Genomic DNA, 22,284 nt, shown 5'->3' on the forward strand with positions numbered 1-22,284 from the left:
AAAAAGAATGTAAACTACCTTACGAATTTTATATTGATTCCATATTGATGCCGTATTTTGGATAGAATATATTGGGTTAAGTAAAATATATTCAAATTAATTTTACCTTTTAAAACTATGGCGACTAAAAATACTTTAAGTTACGTTTGTAGCTCTCATTGCGTTTGGGTTTGACAGCAGCTGAGTCGTGCTGGGCCTTGTAACTCAGAGTGAGAGATTCAGACCCCTCTGAAGGAAAATCGGAAACCATTACGGGTTTTTGCAGTGGGGGGTACCTTTGACTAAAAGCATTGGCTGCTGTGTAGAGAATGTCGTGGAGGGGGCGATTTGGAAACTAGCATAGAATACACACCCCCCACAGGTACACACACGGCGAAACCAATTATCACAGCACTTGTCAGACAGTATTATATAAAAAAATCACGTCTAATCATGGGTGAGTTTCTGAGTCTTGTTGGATGGGATTTCTTAAGGTATGGCAGGCATTGGTTTAGATTTCCATGTACTGTATAAAAATTCTTTTTCCTCCGTGTTCATGGAATATTAAAATCCTTACAAAACGAAATCTCTACCAGCCTCCCAGAACTTTGTAATATGTGGAAAGAGTAATACTTTAAAGTCATGTATAGCTTTAAAGATTTTTAAGAGTTCTGACAAACCCACAGCACTTACTGATGATTTGACGGAAGCTGTTGACCTCATAGGTCATGCAGGGCTGGACAGCCTCATTTGGGGCTGTCTGTTGTGACTTCCTCTTACCTACGCTTTCCTTTCAGGGAGGGTGTTTGTGTATTTGTTTGCATGAATGTGAATTAGACTTGCCATTTGTTTTATTTGGCTCAGAAGCTGTATTTGTAATACCTCTGTTTGATTTATTTGTATAAGTAAGGGAGAGGAGGGGAGATAGTGAGACAGACTCCCACATGCATTTTGATAGGGATCCACCCAGCAATCCCTGTCTGGGGCCGATGCTCAAATCAATTGAGCTATTTTTAGTACCCGAGGCTGACGTGCTCTGACCAACCGAGCTATCTTCGGCTCCCGGGGCCGATGCTTGAACCAATGAGCCATTGGCTGCAGGAAAGGAAGAGGGAGAGAAAGGGGGAAGGGAAGGAAAGAGAAACAGATAGTCACTTCTCATGTGTGCCCTGACCAGGATTCAAACCCAGGATGTCCATACGCCAGGCCAATGCTCTATCCACTGAACAAGCAAGCCAGGGCCATGTTGGAATAATTCTTAATCCTTGACTTTTCAGTGTTACTTATAGTACTTTCTGTTGGTACAGGTTTGGGGTTCTTTTTCATAGTGCTAAAAATATATAAGATGTCAATATACAGCAAGTTCTCAAATAATGCAATTTCACTCGTCATTTAGTTAGAACATTGATGCGGTGGGGAAATAACTGATTGCCATCAGGCCCATCGGCTGTGTAGACTTGACGTGTTCACCCCGTGTCTGCCGGGGTTTTCTCTGGGGACTCTGGTTTCCTTTCACATCCCAAAGCTGTTTACTTGAAGTGAGTGAGCCTGTGTACAAGGTCCCATCTGAGTGAGGCTGGTGTGTGTGCAGTGAGCCCTGGGACGGAAGGGTGTTCGGACCGAGGTGGGGCCCCCTGGTACCTCGAGCTGCTGGGAGGGGCCTCAGCCACCCACCACCTGACCTGAAATAAGTAGGTAGGAAAATAATTCTCTTGCTTATTTTTATTCATATTTGTGAAGTAGAGAGAGAGAGAGCTCACATTTATTTCAATGTTCAATATTAGGAGTGTTTTGACACTTTATTTAGAGGTTTGGTGATGTTTCTGTGACCAGAAATACATGTTAAGAACTTAACTTTTGTTTTTATTCATTAGTGAATGGTGAAATCGGTTTCATTGTATGTCATTTTGCCTGAGGTCACAATTTCCAAGAATCTATTGACAAGATTACAGTAGTTTGCTTTTTTATTTGGGGGGGGGGGGTTGTGTCAGAGACAGAGAGAGGGACAGATAGGGACAAACAGACAGGAAAGGAGAGAGATGAGAAGCATCAATTCTTCATTGTGGCACCTTAGTTGTTCATTGCTTTCTCATATGTGCCTTGACCATGGGGGCTACAGCAGACCAAGTGACCCCTTGCTCAAGCCAGCGTCCTTGGGCTCAAGCTGGTGAGCCTTGCCTAAACCAGTTGAGCCCGCACTTAAGCTGGCGACCTCGGGGTTTCAAACCCGGGTCCTCCACATCCCAGTCCAATGCTCTATTCACTGCACCACCGCCTGGTCAGGCAGTAGTTTAGTTTTTTAAAGTTGTTTATGCTTTTTTGCTTTAAAGGAAAAAATACAACTTATTTGCTATAGACTCTGCTTTTGCTTGTGAGTACTTAAGAGGGTACTGGCCAGAGTGTTATGTACTTGCATGTTTTACTTTATTAAATCTTTTCTGCAGCCCTAAATAGGTAATATCATCCTCAGCATCTCTGAAAAGTTATTATCTGGATGAAGATTCAGAGCTCAAACACTTAGCTTCAGTGTGTCACCCACTTCTTAGGTCTCTTCTAAATGACCTTCACCGGGTCCCTGACTTGGGTGGGGAGCAAGCACACTGTCAACAATATTTCTGTCAAAAGCAAAGGTCATTTGAAATTCATTTTTTAAAATTGGAATTTTTCAAGTTTTTTTAAAAATCACATTTCTTTAGTCAAATTAAAGTTGATACCTGCCTTATTTACTAACAAGGCTGATAATTTTCAGTAAACTGTTTTATTTCTTCTAGTTAAATAAAAATAAGAAAAAGATCAGGTTGCACTCAAGGAAGCTGCCGTTGGCTTTTTAGTGGATGATTATGTTTATGCTACTGAATAATACATTTAGAACAAACAAGGAGACAGGGGAGTAGTGGAATCCAAAGGCCTGCTGTGACATACAGTCATCATAAATATAAAATATATGGTTTCAGCTTCTGTTAGAAATTAAAATTCCAGATACTTGGTATGTGGTATTATTATATTCAAAATTGTTCAAAATACTTGTGTATCCAAACCATTACTGTGCTGCTTACTTTAGTTTTCATTATACTGTTTGATTCTGAAAATTTTGCCTAATTAATAAAAAATTATATTAAAACAATTATGTAAATGATCATCAATGTCTGCTAGAGATACAAGCAGCACGCAGAGGAGAAAAGGAAATGAACATTTCTCGACTGGCTTTGTTGGATATTTTATAAATGTTACTCAGTCTTCGTAAGGGTCCCTTAGGTACGTTGGTACCCTACATGCTAAACTGAGGTTCAGGCCGATGTCCCCAGGGTCACGGAGCTAGTGCATGAGTCCCCCAGGGTTATTGTTTTTAAAGCTCATGGTATCTTTCAGAAATGAGAACTGAATAAATTTTGGCTTATACAGTTTGTCGGAAGGTATAAATAAGCTTTTTGAGAAGTGAACCAGGGGTGATCTGACTCGCAGACTCCCGTGTTAAAGGGTTGAACTGCTGCCTGGTGAGTTGTAGTGGCGTCTAGTCCTCCAAGCGGCCCATCCCGTGAGGCAGGTGTGGAGTCAGGCCTCTGAGAAGTGAGCCAGGGGTGATCTGACTCGCAGACTCCCGGGTTAAAGGGTTGAACTGCTGCCTGGTGAGTTGTAGTGGCGTCCAGTCCTCCGAGCGGCCCGTCCCGTGAGGTAGGTGTGGAGTCAGGCCTCAGGCCTTGAGAAGTGGACCAGGGGTGATCTGACTCGCAGACTCCCGTGTTAAAGGGTTGAACTGCTGCCTGGTGAGTTGTAGTGGCGTCTAGTCCTCCAAGCGGCCCGTCCCGTGAGGCAGGTGTGGAGTCGGGCTTCTCAGTTCTGACTTGTGTTGTTGCTACTGGTCTCAATTTTATTTCATTGCTTCCACTGATCATTTCTTGTCCCCAGGCCCATCACTTATAACACAAAGATGTAAACACTTAACACTACAAGTTACAATGATCATCCTCTGCATGGGAGTCGGCATTTTTTTGACTAACTTAAAAACTGGTTACTGAACAGATAGATGAAAGAAGGTTTAATCATTTCTATCCCTTCTCAGTCATCATCTTATTAGTAAGATTTGACTAGTATCTTATGACCATTTTTTCTTGATTATGCAGTTGAAAGTAGAGTCCAGGGCATCCTCTTCCCTAGTTTTGTTTCAGTGTGCAGATTTCAGTGTGTAATAGCGTCCTTCGCTTGCTTGTTCTGCAGCCTCCCCCTGGCCTTTTCCTTCTGCCACCCCGTCCCGGTTTCTACTTCATAATATTGTTGCTACTGAATCATACTTTAGAAAAAATTTTGGCCAAATTCGGGAGCTCTTCTTAGTCCATCATGGATTTTTAGTACATTGAGGTTGTTTTTCCTCCCCTTTGGGTCCACTCTTCCCGAGAATACTTCTGTAGTGTACACACATTTTGGGAGTTGTGGAGACACAATGGTAAATCTACTTTGACGATTATTTTGTGGCAAATCCACGTTTACAATGAAGACTTCTTTAGGGCAATACTGAGTTGTTTATTTTGAAATTTTGAATGATATTCTTTTACCTAAATGAAATGTAGAAACTTATCAGCCATATCTACCGATATATCAGGAGGCCGCAAAACTCACTGGGGCTGAATTTGGAGGTTAAGTTGTTGGTGATGTCTTTGCCTCTGTGATTTATTTCAAAGGTTGGCCGAGTTCCTTTAGTGACTGTACCAGATTTAGAAGGAGAAAACACAGCTCAGAGAATTGGGGAAAAGAAAAAAGTCCTGAAAGGAAAAGCCACTTTCCAGTCCTGGAGGAGGTGACTTTTTTTATTCTTTACCCTCTCAGATGGAAACAGACAATCTTTTTTAGTTATCTTCCACTTTACTATTGGGGGCAGTGAGACCTTTGTCACCTGTCTGGACTTTAAGAACATTGTGGGACAATGAGCACTGTTTCCTCTGATTTCTTCTTTCTCATAGAGGAGTATGGATATTAACTTATTCTCTTATCTTTTTTGAAAACTTGGTATAATTTATGCAGGCACAGCTGACCCTTGATAAATGTGAGGGTTAGGGGTGCCGACCCCTATGCAGTTGAAAATCTGAGTGTAACTATGAACTCTTCAAAAACTACGGTACCTTGGTATGGGGAGGGGGCGTGTTTGTTTCAGGACACGCCCTCAAGCCCTGCAGATACTGGAATCTGTAGGTTCTCACGTCCGTTGTATCAAATAACGTGGAACAAGGCATAGTCAGCCCTTCTCATCTGCGGATTCCCAGGGACCAAACATACTGTTTTCAATTCTCAGTTGACTCTACGGATACAAAACCCAAGGATACGGAGGGTTCAGTGTATATCTGTGGAAAAAACTTTGCCTATAGGTGGATGCACGTATTCCAAGCCCGTGTTGTAGAGGGGTCAACTGTGTTTTTATTTCCTTCTGGTATCCATGATAATTATCTTTTAACTGCAAAAATATTGGAGTCACACTTTAAAAGTTTCCCTGTTGTGGGTAAGAAGGAAGATGAAAGAAGACCTTTTCTTCCGTGTAGAGGGAGACTCCATTCTCATCCCCTGAAAGCAGCACCCATCCCCAAAAGATGGAGAAGAGAAAGACAGCAGAGTGATTAGGCTTAGCTGCGCTAAGAACATTCTCAAGAAGGACTGTAAAATGAGCTAAAGTAATTAGAGTCTCGCTGAACCTTCTGCTTTTAAGTGAGTGAAGTGAGGCTCAAAGAGATAACAGCAAGACGCGGTCACCTTTCTCTTTCTTCAGCGTTGCGCATAGCCTGGAGTTCAGGCGCTGGTCCACAAGGCGACGGTCATTGTCTCGCCTCTGCTGATGCCAGCCTGCTCCCGTTGATGGGCAGAGGCACTAGGTGACGTTCAGGAAGGCGTTGAGTGACGGGTAGCTGTCGAAACTGCCGCAGTGCAGCCCTCTGCCTCTTTTTTCCTGTTTATTTCACCATGGAACAACTGTTATTTCTGACTCCTTCCTTTGGGCAATTATTGTCGAAACCTTTTGGGCCAAGGCTGTAATCTAGTATCAGGAGCTGCCAACGCTTATTTCAAAAGAATCGGAGACAGGTGGAAACCCAAGAGTTTACAGCAGCAAAGGAAACAAGAGAAGTGCTTGGAGCCGTTAGGTACGACCTGGCCTCTCCTGACCCCAGGTGACCCGGCCTTCCACTCAGTTTCCCAGATGGTCGGTGCCTGCAGGCGCTGTGGCAGTGTGCTGCCCACTGGTAGAGGCCCTGCCCGTTTGCCCTTAGAAACAGGAGCATATTTTGCTGGAGACGGTGGAGGTGAGCCGAATCAGGATCCTCTCATCTAATATTTTGCTCTCTAACCCTCTGAGCAAGAACCATCTGGTCTTCATTTGCTTGCCAACCTCAATATAACCCATCCACCCGCCCTTTGTGCTGGGAAATTCATCTTCCAGAATCACTCACACATACAGCGTGAAGACCGGTGTCTCCCTGAAGCTTCCACTCCCCCTTCTCTGATTCCTGCTGAAGTGTCCTCAGCGGACCCTTACTCTCGTCAATTCATGGGCATAAAACCTAGCTTGCATATCGGATGAAAGCATTCCTTCTGAGCAGGACTTTCTTCCAGTTAGTCTTTCTCACGGCCTTGAACCTTGCTCAAGGTTTGTCATCTAGGGCTTGGACGACTCTGGTTTGACCCACAACTGAACATTACTGCTTGCTTTATTAAGTAGTAATAACTCACAGACCCATCCCACCCCATACGCCACTCCCCAAATAGGAAGTGTGGCCGTAGTAACAGCAATCAGGAGCCTTTGTAGCTCTGAATACCAGCAGCATTCATCTTTCAGACTTGAGAATGAAAAGCCTGAGACAAGAGGAAGTCACTTGCGAGAGGGAGTGGGGAAGCGAGGCAGGGAGAGAGGAGTGGGGGGGAGCACATGCTTAGGTGCTGGGGCAGCTCTTGAATAGTTACTGCCTGAAGCAAATGGCACGGTTAGAGGTACGGTTTGAATCCAGTCGGTGGGTGTGCACCTGACTCCGAGGCTCAGGAAGCGCTCTCGAATTGAGTAGTCTGGGTTTGTTGTCATTTTAGTAAAACTCTCTGTGAGAGGAGTCAGGAGTGGACAGGGAAATAGGCTCCCTGTGCGCTTTCATGATCCCCTTTTACCTTGATTGAGAGGATGATCCATCTTTTGTTTTCCTTTCCGTGTGAAGAGAATAGCAAGTCTTTATTTCTTTTCTAGTGGCCATGGTCTAAATGAATTGCCTTTTATTTATTTACTTTTTTCATTTTTTAAGTGGGAGAAGGGGAGATAATGAGACAAGACTCCCGCATGCACCCCTGCCAGGATCCACCTGGCAACCTTGTCTGGGGCCGATGCTCAAGTACCGAGCTCTTCTTAGCACCTGATGTTGATGCACTTGGTCGGGAAAGGGAGGGAGAGAGAAGCAGATGGTCACTTCTCCTGTGCTCTGACCAGGAATGGAACCTGGGATGTCCGTACACTGGGCCAATGCTCTATCCACCGAGCCACCGGCCAGGGCTATGAATTACTTTATATATATATTTTATATATATGAAAAACCATTGTTAACATGAGAAAATTTCAATTTCCAGTGCCGATAGACACACACTGAGAATGTATATGTTCATATAGTAACTTCAGAATCAGTTAAACTGTTTGGCTAATACAAAAATAAAGATTTATCTACTTTTAAATTTAATAGAGTAGAAGGAAATGATAAAAGGAATTAAACTGTGAAGTTCTTCAACATCAGTAAGTTTCACACAGCTGCAGGGTAACCTGATGAAAGGACAGGCGCAGCCAGATGGCCTGCGCTGGCCTCCTTCCCATTCCTGCAAAAGATACGTTCCTCACTCCCAGGGCAGCTCAGGGAAAGAGCTGATTATGGAATTAGAACAACCCATGTCTAATTAACCCCTGTTTTGGTCAATGTTTTCTACACAGTTTGGATAATTGGCATACTTGAGTTCCATCGAGGGGGACAGCTGGTTTATTGGTTAGTTCAGGCTCCTGGGAATAAGAAATCTGAAATTCTGTTATCAGCTCTGCCCCTACAAACTCTCAAGTATGACCTTGGACGTCTTATTTACCTCTTGGTGTCATTAGCTTTTCCCTGCGTGAAAATCGGAGGTGTGTGTTGCTCTTAGACCATACTTAGGGGTGCAGGCAATATAGGAGAAGTGAGGAGAAGGAGTGTTGATATTTGCAGAGGTCTTGAGCACCATGGATTGAGAGGTGTCCCCTGGCTCACATAGTATTTGTTCCTGCCACACCCCGGTAACAGGGATGCTGTGAGTGCCCTCTCAGCAAAGCTCAGCGCTAAGCGCAGGGGTGTTTATCAGAGACGCACAACGCGATAGGCTTGGTAGGGACCAATGAGAGGAGTGCACCGCCCCTACCTGCAACTGAGAACTGTCCAGCAGCCCCGTGGGTGGCCCCTCGTTCTCCCAGCACGCTGACTCCTCTGTGTCCTTCCCTGTGACATGTGGCCTCTTAAAGCCCCCAACAAGGAAGGTGTTCAGTTAATTTGAGTATCAGGCCCGCGGGAGAGGAAAGGAATGGGTTCGGCTGAGTCAGGTCCCCGGAGTTGGTCCATTCCCCTGGGGCCAGTGCATCAGGAACAGACTCAAGGAAAGGGTGTAGGGAAGACAGAAAGGGTAGGCACCCCGGGTACGTGACCAAGTCAGCGTGTTTTACAACATCTAAGAAACTAAAGCATTAGTTACCTAGGTTATTAAGATCCAAATTATTTTTTCAGTGTTTGTTTTTAAGGATATATAGGGACTGGGTTAAAGCATTCAGCAGGGAATTTTGAGTGCCTTTTAACTATGAGGCGTGGCAACATAAATGCATGAACGACAGTCCCCCCTCCCAAAGAACTTCATGTGAGCTGATTGGCAAGGAAGGATTTTTTTTTTTTTTAGAAAATCCTCTGGTCTGGCGCTATGTTCCTAGTGAACATTGAACGAGTACTTAGAAAATGCCAGGTGTTACACTGTTGTATATATATATACTACATTTACTATACAGCTGTGTGAGCTAGATACTAGATTCCTGTTTTACAGCTAACAAAACTGAGTTCCGGATGGGTAGGTAACGGGACCAAAACCATCCACTAATGACTTGCACAGTCAGGAATCCAAAGACTATTTGTTCTCTTCAACTCTGAGCTTTGTGTACTTTCTAAGAAAAACAGGAGACTTAAAACAACAGGGACGAGATTTGAGAAAGTAGGAAAAGTAATCTAAAGTTCTCAAAGTGCTGCGAAAGCATTTGCCTTATCAGATGTTTCCAAATTCACTTTTGTCATAGTCTGGGGCAATTTACTATAATAGGAAAGGCTGGAATTCAGAAGCACTGAATATGGTTGTGGCCAAGCCTCTTAATGGACAATCTAACCAATCACTTCATTGCTCTGAGCTTCAGTGTTCTTACTTGTTAAAATGTGAATGAGGATAATATATTTGCCAACGCCATGAGGAGAAATGAAAAAATATATACCTTTGTATTTTGTTTGAGGAGGAAGAATGGCTTAAGCACTTGGGAAAAAGTAGGGCTCTTTTTTTTTTTTTAATTGATTGATTTTAGAGAGAGAGAGAGAGAGGAAAGGAGAACAAGAGAGAGAGAAGTAACAATTTGTTGTTCCACTTATTTATACATTGGTGATTCTTGTATGTGCCCTGACTGGGGATCAAATCCGCAACCTTGGCATATAGGGGTGATGCTCTCACCAACTGAGCTGCCTGGCCGAGGCCAAAGCAGGGCTTTTTGTAAAATGCACAGTGAACTTCATAGGAGTCAGCTGTCTGGCAGAGAGATCCCAGGAGCTTTTTACACTACTTTGGGCAGTCAACAGTTTGTAAAGAATTGCATCTCTGTAGTACCCACCACAGACTGGCACCCAGGAACGCTCATCTTCTGTGTTTGCCCTTTGCTGGACATATGTCAGCCGTAGAATTTAACTCTCTTAGCTAAGACCTTATCAGGTGATAGACAGTGGAATATGGCAGCTATGCCTAGTGTTTGAAGGGTAACTGAAGGATTAGTTTTGTTTTCTGTATCACCCCAGTGGAACCAGGGATCAGACTAGCAGGAGACAGCTTCTAGCCCAGTGCAGGGGAGAATTTTTTTGCTGTTGGGGTTGTGCAAATGTGGGGCAAGTTCTCTGCATAATGGAGAACACTACTGAGCACCTGCTTGGTGTGCAGGCACTGTGCTGAGTTCCTTGTGAATATTTTGTTTCTTCCTTGAGGCTATGTATATAAAATAAGTTTTGAGTTTTGCACAGTTGTAAGTAAAATTTTGAATGTAGTTAACTTGCCCAAGGTCAAACAGTTGGTAAGTAGAAGAGGCAGAAATTGAACCCAGAGCCACCTGATTCCAAAAGAGAACCTTGGAAGAGAGTCCAGGTTCAGTAGAGGTTTCCAGAAATAAACTTGACAACTAGAGTTAGCAAATAGGTTATGAAGGTATTTGAGCAATAGATAGGATGGTTTTTTAGGCAGATGGCCTTTCAACTCAATTCTAACCTTTGAATTCTGTGATCCTGCCGTGTTTGTAGCATCGATTTGCGAGGTATACTATAAAATCTAACAGGAAAATAGGCTTCTCCTCATAAAAGTTAGCTGCTTTGTAAATTTCAAACAAGTTCTGTTAATTTCTATTCCCAGTATGATGAGGTGAGGATATTGATCAATTTAGCTTTTAAAAGAAGTCATTAGTCCAAACACATAAAATGTCTGCCAAAAATATTTTTGTAATGATAGACAAGGAAATTTGATTTGGAGCTATAATATCTTTAAACAAATGCCTAAATAAATAGCCTTTTGTGGGTAAGATTTGTTTTTTACTACATATTAGAAAGGGTCTTTTATACATTTTAGAAAACTGGGTTTTCCAAACCTTATCCATCAACATCAAAATTACTTTCTGGACCCACATGATTTCATAGTCTCCTAGAACCTCAGAAACATTATTTAGGTTCTAATACCATGCCAGCAAGCAGGAGGAGGTTGGCAGCTTACCCTCTCAATGTAGGTCGGAGGAGGGAGTGTCCTTGGTTTTCATACCACTACTAACAGCAGCTCACAGACAGGGTGTGAAGTAGGAAGGAAGGCGTGGCAAAGACATACTGATTCTTCTAGTATCAGTATTCAAGACTTGCTTGGCTAATACTTCTTTTTGTTGAACTGGTTTTTAGTTTTTCAGATTTAAAATCTTTAAAAAGTAATTTTACTACTTTTACACATCCTAAATGAGTCTCTTTATGGTAGGATTGTGTTTTTATTTAGCCAAACACAGTTTATTTAGCCAAACACAGCTTCTTGAAACTCTACAAATACAGGTTCAAATGAGAAAGGTTACCCAGAGAATAGCTTTGACTGGTTTTATTTAATCTATAACATAATGTAAAGGGTTCAAGTTCTTCAATATGGCATTACTGTTTATGTCAGTGATTGATTTGTGTTTTTTTTTAAAAGGGCATAAAGAAGCTGTTTCTCCACTGTGGTTGACACAGGACAAAGTTAATTCATAAAGGTTTTCTTACCCAATTTTATCATAACTGTATTTTAGGATGTGTTGGATTTGTCTGGTTTTAGGGAGTATTTTGATGTGATACATCATTTCTTCACACATCTCCAATATAAGAAAATTCAATGAAATATTTTATTATTAAATAGATTTTATTCAACTTTTTATAGAGTGAGTAGTTCATAGGGGAAAAATATATTTTGAAACATTGGCATATTAGATTCTATAAATCTTTCCTGTGAAGATGCCAATTAAAGAAAACTAAATGAATATGATCAGTTTTTTATAAACAAATGTTAAAATTAAAGATCCTCTTATAAAAACTTTTAAATCTTCTAAAAATATATATATATATTTCTAAAATATGTAAATCTTGTGTTCTAACAGAATACTAGTCACACATGTTTTTCAAACCCACAGAACTTTCTGCAAAAAGTAAAATACTATAATCTTTCATTTTGATTTTTTATGTTAGTTTGTATTCGGAGGGTGGGGGAGGGGGACTTAACTTTAAGACCAGCCATTCTGAATAGCATCCGATCATTTTAAATCTAAAAGTACCTTAGCATTATGACAGCCCAGCCCTCAGTCACAGACTCGGGAGGCATCAAGAGGTTGCCTAGTTGTGCTGCAGGGAGTATATAGTCTCTGCCAGGTGCTAGGGCGTAAGGGTAATAAGTATGTGATTCTGGCCCATGAAGAGTTCACACTGTAGGGGAGGGGCAGGTGTGAACAAACCAAAATGAAAGTGTTCATGAGGTTATGGAAGGATCTTCTGGGTGCTGTGGAGTCCCAGAGATGAGGAGCTGTCCTCACTCAGCCTGGGGGGACTCAGGGAAGCTGTCCAGGTGGGTGTGCGCGCTTAGCTGAGACTCACAGATTCAAGCGCTGTCTTATTCTGTTAGCTTGATTATAGGCAAACGGGGCTTAGTGTATGAGTCAGAAATGCTTTCTGTGATGTATTTTTAAGTTTGAGATATTTTGTCACCTGATGATGATGATGATGATAGGATCGTGTGGTTGAATGGACTAAGCAGAAAGGTATGTGTTTTATCCTCATGTGTAATGACAAGAATATGAAACAAATTATTTATTTTATATAAATGCTACAGTTGAAAACGCAGTAAGGGCCAAAGCAACAAAAACAATATATAAACAGTAGGAAATGTTGATATAAAATTTTAAATAATTGATACTAGGTGAACTAAACAGAAGTGATAAGTATAATAGATGTGTGCCATTTCATTCATCGTTCTGTCCAAAAAAAAACCAACAACACACAAAAGAAAGACAATGACTATAATAAAGAAATTGCGATTCTTACATGGCTAAAGTATTTGGGGTTAATAGTTTTTAACTTGATTGAATAATGACAGTAGTATATAGATAGAAGTAGTTGTCTTTATTTTAATTGCTCAAATTTTTTTCTGTTGTTTTTCTGTGTTTGGTCTGATAAAATCAGAAAAACGCTGACCTTGTTATCTAGACTGCTGTTCTTGTTTCTTCTGCGGCTAACGGGAGATTCTTCTCAAGCCTCCTTACTCCCACCATCCGCCTTAGTCTGTATGTCTTTCTGAGTGTCAGGTGCCCTGGCAAGGGCCACAGGCTGCGGTCCCTGCTGTAGGGACTGAGCGTCCCCAGACCTGGACCGCAGCGAGGCTGGCTCCCAGATTGATGTGACCGGCTACCGTTGCGGGGACGATGGCTGTAGACAGTTGCTTCTGTGTACAGATGAGCAGAAAGGAAAGGTCAGGGAAAGTATGGGCGGCAAGTTCTCCAATAGAAACAAAACCATTTAAAGTACACTGGCTGGTGTGCCGGCAGCTGTACTTTCCTATTGGAAGAACAGAGTTCTAAAGGTACCTCTGAATATTTAAGGGTGGACCTTCTCCGGGTACATGGTGCATCTTCTTTTTTGTTCATGAATTGTCTGTCCGGGTTCCTGAGTTCATACCGACAGGTATCACCACTGTGTCTGCCCATGCTTGTGTCTGTGCTGATGTTTCTCAGTCCCAGATTGACCCAAACCTGCCATCTAGGAAGCTTTATGTTCTGGGTCATTTCAGGCCTCAGAGTGATCTCGGAATTCATGGTTCATTCACAACAAGCCCTGTCCCCCAGGCAGCATACAAAAAACACATGTGTCTTCATTGATAAGTGATTCTTCTAAATAGATCTTAATAATTTATTTTTTAAAGAATTCTATTTATTTTAAAAGACAATATGTCAGTAGACTTTGTGGTCACAGTTTGATGTACTGGCAGTCCCCGGTTCCAAACAAGACAGGCTCTGTGGGTTTGTTCTTCAGTTGAATTTGTTTTTGTTTTGTTTTGTTTTGTTTTTTTGTATTTTTCTGAAGCTGGAAACAAGGAGAGACAGTCAGACAGACTCCCGCATGCGCCTGACCGGGATCCACCCGGCACGCCCACCAGGGGCATCGCTCTGCCCACCAGGGGGCGATGCTCTGCCCCTCCGGGGCATCGCTCTGCCGCGATCAGAGCCACTCTAGGGCCTGGGGCAGAGGCCACAGAGCCATCCCCAGCGCCTGGGCCATCTTTGCTCCAATGGAGCCTTGGCTGCGGGAGGGGAAGAGAGAGACAGAGAGGAAGGAGGGGGTGGGGGTGGAGAAGCAAATGGGTGCTTCTCCTATGTGCCCTGGCCGGGAATCGAACCCGGGTCCCCCGCATGCCAGGCCGACACTCTACCGCTGAGCCAACCAGCCAGGGCCTCTTCAGTTGAATTTGTATGTGAGCTGGAACAGGTAGATTTTACCTGTTAAAGCAACTTAGACAGATGTTTGTCTTACCGTAGCATTTGTTTTTACCTTTCTGTGCATATAAGCACTGTCCATTTCCAAACGTACAGAACCTCTCTCGTTCATAACCCCGGGACCGCCTGTACAAATGAAGTGTCTGTTACTAGTAACGTTGATATATCCACACCCTGCTTCTTCCTGGTAAAGGAAACTCCACTGTTAATTTGATATATATTTTTTCTTTTTACTTTGTTATTTGAGAAAGCAGCAGTCTTTCTAGGATATATCAGTTCTGGTATTTTTACTCAAACGTGTTTAATTCATGAAAAAATATATTTGGAAAATGAAAAACTACGCAGTGAGTACACATGCATGTACTGTAACGTGCAGGTTATACAAAGAAAGAGTAGATGATGTATAAATTAACATGAAAAGCTTTTCTATTATCCATTTACTTCAAAAGCATTATGCCTACTTAAAATTATTTTTTGACACTGCTTCAGTAACAATATTCATCACATGACTCTTAGTTTCATAAATGTAATTTAAGGTAAATTTAATATCCTGTTGAAATAAGTTGAAGCGTGACTTATGGTGTTGTTAGATAACTGCATTGTTTAGTAGTATATTCCGTTAAGAATCACTTTTATTGCTGCTGTTGATAACCAAAGTTTCTTCCTGAATGCATACTTTGGAAACTCTCAGGAATGGCTGTGGGTACATCATGAAAGTTTTCTAGTTGAGCCAAGTTTTAGCAGGTAAATCTGTGTATTTGTAAAGAAGTGGCCCAAGAAATTGAGGAATATGCAATTAATTTCCATTTCAGCTAATACAGAAGTTTGGAGGTATGAGGGAGCTTGATCAATTCGGGGATCTGTAAGTTAAGTTAATTTCAAAATCACCACCTGGCAGTGATTAGTTAGAACAAACGGTTAAATAGATAAATACATATACAAGCATATACTATACATATACACACAGAGAAGCTCATGATTTTGAAACACACACACCGGTTTCTCATTCTGTGATCCACGGTAGCATTTTTAGCAGAATGTGCTTTGTAACAAAAAGTACACGAAGATCTTGTCTTCAAAGACAGAGAACATCTTTAAGACAGAGTGTACCCTGCGAGTGAGTGCAGAGCGTCTGGTAAGTGTACTAAAACCCCGGGAGCCGTGATCCCGGGCCAGCGCTGACATCAGTCCTGTTGGCGACGTTTCCTCCTGATCTGTGACCTTGACCTTGTGCTGTGTCTGTGTGTCAGATCTTTTCTAGAGATGGGGTGCGAGGGGGTGACCCAGAGTTGAGTTCAGTAGGATTTATGCCCCAGTCCCAGAAGTATGTGGATATATGTGTGTACTTGTAAACTCCAGCAGAATAGAAAAGCACCATTCTCTGTGATATTTCCTATTTTGATGATTGGAAAGTATTTTGCTCTTGAAACCTGATGGAAAGCAACTTTGAAGAGCTAGCGAAAGAGCTATACTCTGTTGGTTTTATATTTAAACCCTTTCTCCCCACACTTCATGTACTACCAAAATAATTTTTAATGATTATTTTATGTTTCTTCAGAGAAACCATTGTTTCTCTGAGAATAGTAGAAGGCAGAGAAACAGACATTAATATTGATACCAAATTAATACCACGTGTATTCTTTATCGTATAATCATTTTTCTTCCTGGATTTTTTCTATTTTTGTGGACCTCATTGGAGCGACATTGGTTAATAACATTACAAAGGTCTCAGGTGTGGAATTCTGTCTGGGAATCGTATTGTGTGTGCACCGCCCCAAGTCAAGCCTTCTTCCTGGAGTTTTTTTTTAATTGTAGTTAGAATTAATTTTATTTAGCAAGCTCTAGTTTGCTATGTTTTTAAAATAATACAACACAGCATCTAGGAAGGTACTGCATTTTTTAAGTGGAAATTATTTGTTGATTAGGCTCATTCTCTAGCTCCTTTGATTCTCTGGGCCTTTTTAACTTAAAATCTCCAACATTTTCATCTTAATTTTGATTTAAAGTTAAATTTTTAAATAAATGATAGAGGCAGAATTAAATAGATGATAGATTGTATTGAATCTGATTTATATACCTAAGCCTTCTTCTGATCATTCAAAAAGACGAAACTCTTACCAATTAGCTCTATCAACTCTAGGGAATATTTGTTTCTGCTACAGAACAATTATTTCACCTCTCTCATGAATTTTTCTCTGTCATTAGGGATCCTAAATCTTTACTATTATATTTATTCAGTGTCTAGCCATTGTGAGGTAAGCAAACATCCAGTGTGAATATAAGTTTCTATGAAGTTTATAAATAAACATCTGTTTGAAATTTGGTGCCTCCTTTAAAGAAAGTAGTGAAGAGGCCTGACCTGTGGTGGCGCAGTGGATAAAGCGTTGACCTGGAAATGCTGAGGTCGCCGGTTCGAAACCCTGGGCTTGCCTGGTCAAGGCACATATGGGAGTTGATGCTTCCAGCTCCTCCCCCTCTTCTCTCTCTCTCTGTCTCTCTCTCTCCTCTCTAAAATAAATAAATTTTTTTAAAAAATTAAAAAAAAAAAAGAAAGTAGTGAAGATAAATAACTTTCAGGGATTGGATGGATAAAAGGGTATGGCTATTTCAAAATCATTGCCTTCCCCTAGAATTCACTCAAAAAGTTAAGAAAATATATTGGTCACAGCTGTGTCTACAACTTTTTGACAATGTACCATCGTTTTGGTTAAAATGCATGTCATTTTTATCAACTAAAATCTGACAAATTACTTGGAATCATAGAAATAGAAGTTTAGAGTTTAAGAGGTCCTTAGACACATGATCTTGTGTTGAACACTTGAGTCAGTCCAGCATTGGTGTGCCCTACCGAGTGTCTCTGAATAGGAAATGTGAGTGACAGCCTCTTACTCCCGCGGGAGCAGCTGACAGCAAGTTGAAGCTGATGGACCTGGAAGTTAGGAGCAAATCTGGCCTAGGGCAAAAATATGTAAGTCCTTCAGGTTGCCGTGGAGAGCGGTCTAGGCAGCTGGTCTGCTCCCTGTGCTGTCAGTGGCTCTGTTACCCATCTCTGAAGACAATTTACATCCACAATGAGAGCCCCTGGGAGAGGGCAGGACGCTCAGGAGGTCTAATTGCAGGTGCTGAGTGTCTCACTTGAGCAAAACGTTTTTTAGAGCAATTTACTTTCTTGGCACCCATCAATTGTATAACCACACACCTACCTTTTGATAAAGGTAATGCTACAAAGAAAGTTTATTATCTTGCAATTCTATTTATGTCATAGGGAATATAATAATTTGATTCCCCTTTTTTTTCAAGACTAAAACTATATCTGACAAAATGAAATTTCAGACCTGCTTTCCTACTCTGCCCTTATTATTCGTGGCCGTGAAATGGCAGCCATTGTTTCCTTTATTCTTGTTCTTAGTGGTTGCTGTTGTTGTTTTTTTCAAAAGCTAACTTTTAAGTTATAAAGAGGACTCACTGTAGTCTTTGTTTTTCAATGAAGTTTCAGAACTCTCATCTGAAATGTTACCTTTCCTTTCTTATTCTGTGAAGTTAAGTACTGGTGTTTATGGAATTTAACTGTTCATTGGACTTTGTCTTGTGAAGCTACTCTTGCTTATTTTGATACAATGTTTGGTGTTAGATCCTCTTGATAAATTGTTCTAGGGTTTTTGTTTCCTGTTTAACTTTCTTCAAGTCTCACCTTCAAGAACCATAATGAGTTCTGTCAGGTGTTCCTTTGGATCTGTATAGCTTAAAAAAAGGCTTACAATTAGGACTTTGTAATAAGGTATGCTTTTTCTAATCCTTAATAAGATATCTTAATGGATTTTTCTTAGCCTTTGTATCAAAGGCGTCCCCTCAATAAGCCTTAGTGGAATTTAGATAATATTGTACAATAGGAATTATTGTTGAATGCCACGATTAAGTAGCCCCTTACTTCTGCATTTTGAAGAACCAGAGCCAGGGATCCAAATAATCATTCAAGCAGTATTGCAGAAATACCTGGAAATTTAATACTCACATCGCTATTACTTGATAATGCAGAAGAAATTGGAGTCCATTGCATGGAAACAATCACAAGACATGAGATATTCATTAGACATAATCTAAATAGCATACAGAGTGACTACTTGGAATGTGTTTTGAAGGGAGAATTTTATTCCAAGTAAGATACTGAATCTTTTCCTTAAAAACAGCTGAAGAAAGACCTTTTTCATTATCTCTTAACCAAAAGTAGTCTCACCCACAAGAATCCTATTAGATGCATCCTTCATTCATCCAAAATCTTATTACTTCTGTTTTACCATTTTAAAAAGTGTACAGAATACAGCAAAATTTCTCTTTGCTGAAGAAACCACTTCCAAATAGAAAATGCAAAAATACATTGCAATGGAAATAGTTTAACTACTTCGGAGACTCAATATAACACTCAGTTGGGAGTGTTATACTGTTCGGATAGATGCAAATAGAAACTGTTTTATTGATTAAAGCACTAAAAGAAAGTTGCAACTTCAACATAATTTTCTAAGTATTTTTTTAAGTGGCATTTTGCCCTTTTATCTTGGGAATTGATTCATCATTTATTTCCAGCTGTGTCAAATAAAGACTAAAATACTAGGCCACCGGGAGAATTTGGAGGTGCCTGGAGGATGTGCAGCCTTGGAATAAGTGACCAGTTTTCTTACGGCATAGCCTGCGTGTTCATTCGGGGTCGTCTTTTAAGAGATGTATTTTAAATGTTCAATAAAGAAATCTATCTTTGCCTGGTATATCCACCAACCTAATGTTTAAAGACAGGATACTAATAGACTCCGTTTTAGTTTCTAAACTTAATTTTTTCCTTTTGAAATCTCATGATTTGCAAAATGAGTGAGGTATTCATTTAAAATTTTCTTTCTTTTTTTTCCTGCCCTCCCCTCACTTTTACTCTCTTTAGTTACTCTTACCTGCCGTAAACCAAACGTTTGGAATAATTCTGTTCCCTTTTGACAGAAGTCATTTAACAAGCGTGCGCCATACAAGGAGAGTTTCTTAAGGCTCTCCTTAAGAGAAGGAAGAGAATGTTGAGACTCTCTAAGTAGACAAGTACCCAAAGTCTTCATAAAATTGTTATTGAAGTTAAGCACAAGCCCAGAATGGGTCTGCTGACAAGCAAGGAAATCACAGTGTTTTATAAATATTCCAGTTTAAAATACATTGCTTGCAAATCTAAAGTAGCCTAACTCATTTTATTTTTTACTTGCTGTTAACTTGGACATGTTTTACATTTTGAAAATTTAAGGTGTGTAGTGTGTCACTAGGATGCATTTATTTATGTATTGTAATACAGGTGCCATCGAAGCAGTATTTATCACATTTCATCACCGTAGTACAATGTTATTGTCAGTACTCATTATACTGAGCAATAGATCTCTGGAGCTATCGGAGTGACATAGGTTAATGAGATCATATAGGTTTCAAGTGTACATTTCCATGACACATGATCTGTATGTCGCATTGTGCTGCCACCACGCAGAGTCTGGTCATCTCCTGTCACCATATGGCGGCGGCAGCGGCTGCTGCTTCGTTCTGCAAGGTTATTTTTAACAGGTAGTTAACTGTTACACATTATTTTGATCAGTGATGGTATCATCTGCTTTTAAAAATCAAGGATTCTGTTCATTGTTTTGACTGGTTATAGGTGTGTACCCTTCAACCCTGTCATTTTTATTCCCCCTACCCTGTCCCCTTGAGTTGTCACCATTGTCAGGAATGCTGCAGGTAACACAGGTGTGCATATAGACTGGGTGTGGAAGAAGTCAAATCCTTACATGTGTGTCAACATTGAGATGTTTTTAACTGAATATCCCCAAGTAGTGTTACACACCTGGTGGCATTCTGAAGTAAGAGGTATATAAAATGGAGCCAGTAAACTATATGTCGGTGGTTAAAAATAATGTGGTTGTCTTTTTTACTAAAAGAAAAGAAGGTAGGCTAATACTAACGTAACAGTAAACAGTTTCAACATTAATAAGTATATTGATCCCTGGTCAGGTTGCTCAGTGGTTGGGACGTCCTTCCCTACAGGGAGGTCACAGGGCACGTGTGAGAAGCAATCAGTGAGCACACAACTAAAAAAAAACAAGAGGAACGAGTTGATGCTTCTCTCTCTTCCTCTCTCTTCCTCTCCCTTCCTCTCTCTCCTTTCTTTTCCTCCTCTTCTCTCAAATCGATGGAAAGAAATTTAAATATATATATATTATATATATATGTGTATATATATATATATATATATATAATCTGATGCAGTAGTTATATTTAACATTTATAATACGCTAATATCTGTAGGTCCCAATGAGCCGTATTGTAACCAAGTATTTTTCCTCCTTTGTTTTCTTCCCTGAATTTCTCAATTAAAGTCTGTACTATAGAAATGAAAAGGCAAGACTTAGAAAAGATGTAGGAAGGATTGCTATTTATTTCTCCCACTTCAGTTGTTTGACAGCTAGAACGGTAGTTATCCAAAGAGATTTGGCTCACGCGGTGTCCTGAAGTTTCTGATCACAGGGTGTGAGTGAGCCGGCCTGAGTCCTCCCGGCGTTCCTACCTTCTTAGGCGCTCGTTTCCGCCGGAATGGTGGTAGGCGTTGCTGGCAGCCGCGCCTGAAGCAGTCACTCGGTCAACACAGTCTTTGATCTACAGGTTTTCTTATTAAAAAACAGGTTTTTATGAGAAGCTCATTCTCCTCTTTCAGCTACCTGTGTTGGTACTGTTTATAGAATTTCTTTTCAAAGAAACTGATGAAAAATAACCACCTTGACTTAGATAAAATTTTCTGGAAGCAATTATTCATCTTCCCTTTAAATGTATTCTAATTTCGTTTCTCACCTACTTTTCTACAGGGCGATGCGTTAGTTTTGTGTATACTCCTGGTTATATGTATCTGTATAATCGTAACCATATTTTCTAAACTAAGAAGTGGTGCAAGTATGCCCTGGCCGGATAACTCGGTTGGTTCGAGCTTCGTCCCAAAGCATAGAGGTTCCTGATTCGATCCCCAGACGGGGCTTCTGCGGGAACAGATCGACATTCCCGTTTCTCTCTTTCACTGCCCCTTTCTCTCTCTAAAGTCAATAAAAACAAAAAAGTGGTGCAAATACCCTAACACATTTTTTAAATTCTTTTTTTTTTTATTTTGAAATCTTTTTAAAAGGGTTTTCAAAGCACAGATAATACTTTAATTTATTTATACTTATTAATACAAACTCACAAAAAGGAAGAAATAGCATGGGTAGAAGAGGAGTATTTTATATTAGGAACATCTTACAAAATTATGGGGTTACAGGTTTTCCTGTAACCCATCTTCTCTGTCTGGTAGGAATGTATTTGACATTAAAATTTCTACGTGGGCCTCGCCTGTGGTGGCGCAGAGGATAGAGGTCGCCCTGCAATGCTGAGGTGGCTGGTTTGAAATGCTAGGCTTGCCCAGTTCAAGGCACATGTGAGAAGCAACTACAAGTTGATGCTTCCTGCTCCTCCTCCACTTCTCTCTCTCTCCTCTCTCTTAAAATCAAGAAATAAAATCTTTTTTAAAAATTCTAAATAAAAATTTAAAAATTACCACACTAAACCCTTGATACATTTGAATGAGCACATAAAGAATTATTCTCCGTTGTTTTAAAGTTATGAGTATGTTTGTCAGCGCATTGCACAGGCCTACAAAATAATCTTATACTTGCTAGCGCTTTCATTTCTTTGAAAACTGAAATTCTAAAAGTTACATAAGGGGATAGCTGATGTTTGGTGATGATGTCAGAACTGAATCTGTTCTGTAGGTCTCAGCCCCACGCGGACTTACCGCGTGGGTCCGCGCGGACATACCACGTGGATCCCCGCGGACTTACCGCATGGGTCCGCGCGGACATACCGCGTGGGTCTACACGGACTTACCACAAGGGTCCGTATCGTGTGCATCTCTTTCTCTCTCTGCACTTCCGCCCCCGTCCCTCCCTGAGTCCCAATGCTGTGCGGAAGCTAATGCC

The 22,284-nt window shown here is 40.9% G+C and overlaps 1 protein-coding gene across 4 annotated transcripts in view; it reads left to right on the forward strand.

Moving 5' to 3' along the window:
- Nucleotides 1–22,284, forward strand: part of NRIP1 (nuclear receptor interacting protein 1) — a 96,051-nt gene that overhangs the window by 68,308 nt on the left and 5,459 nt on the right. The window contains exon 4 of one of the 4 annotated variants that reach the window (XM_066347957.1): nucleotides 4,656–4,771. The exons of the other annotated variants lie outside the window; for them this stretch is intronic. The gene's annotated coding sequence lies outside the window, so the exon portion shown is untranslated. The remainder of the gene's footprint in view (nucleotides 1–4,655; nucleotides 4,772–22,284) is intronic. 4 annotated transcript variants of the gene reach the window in all.

The sequence above is a fragment of the Saccopteryx leptura genome, chromosome 8, assembly GCF_036850995.1.
Source record: "Saccopteryx leptura isolate mSacLep1 chromosome 8, mSacLep1_pri_phased_curated, whole genome shotgun sequence".
Classification (NCBI taxonomy): Eukaryota; Metazoa; Chordata; class Mammalia; order Chiroptera; family Emballonuridae; genus Saccopteryx; species Saccopteryx leptura.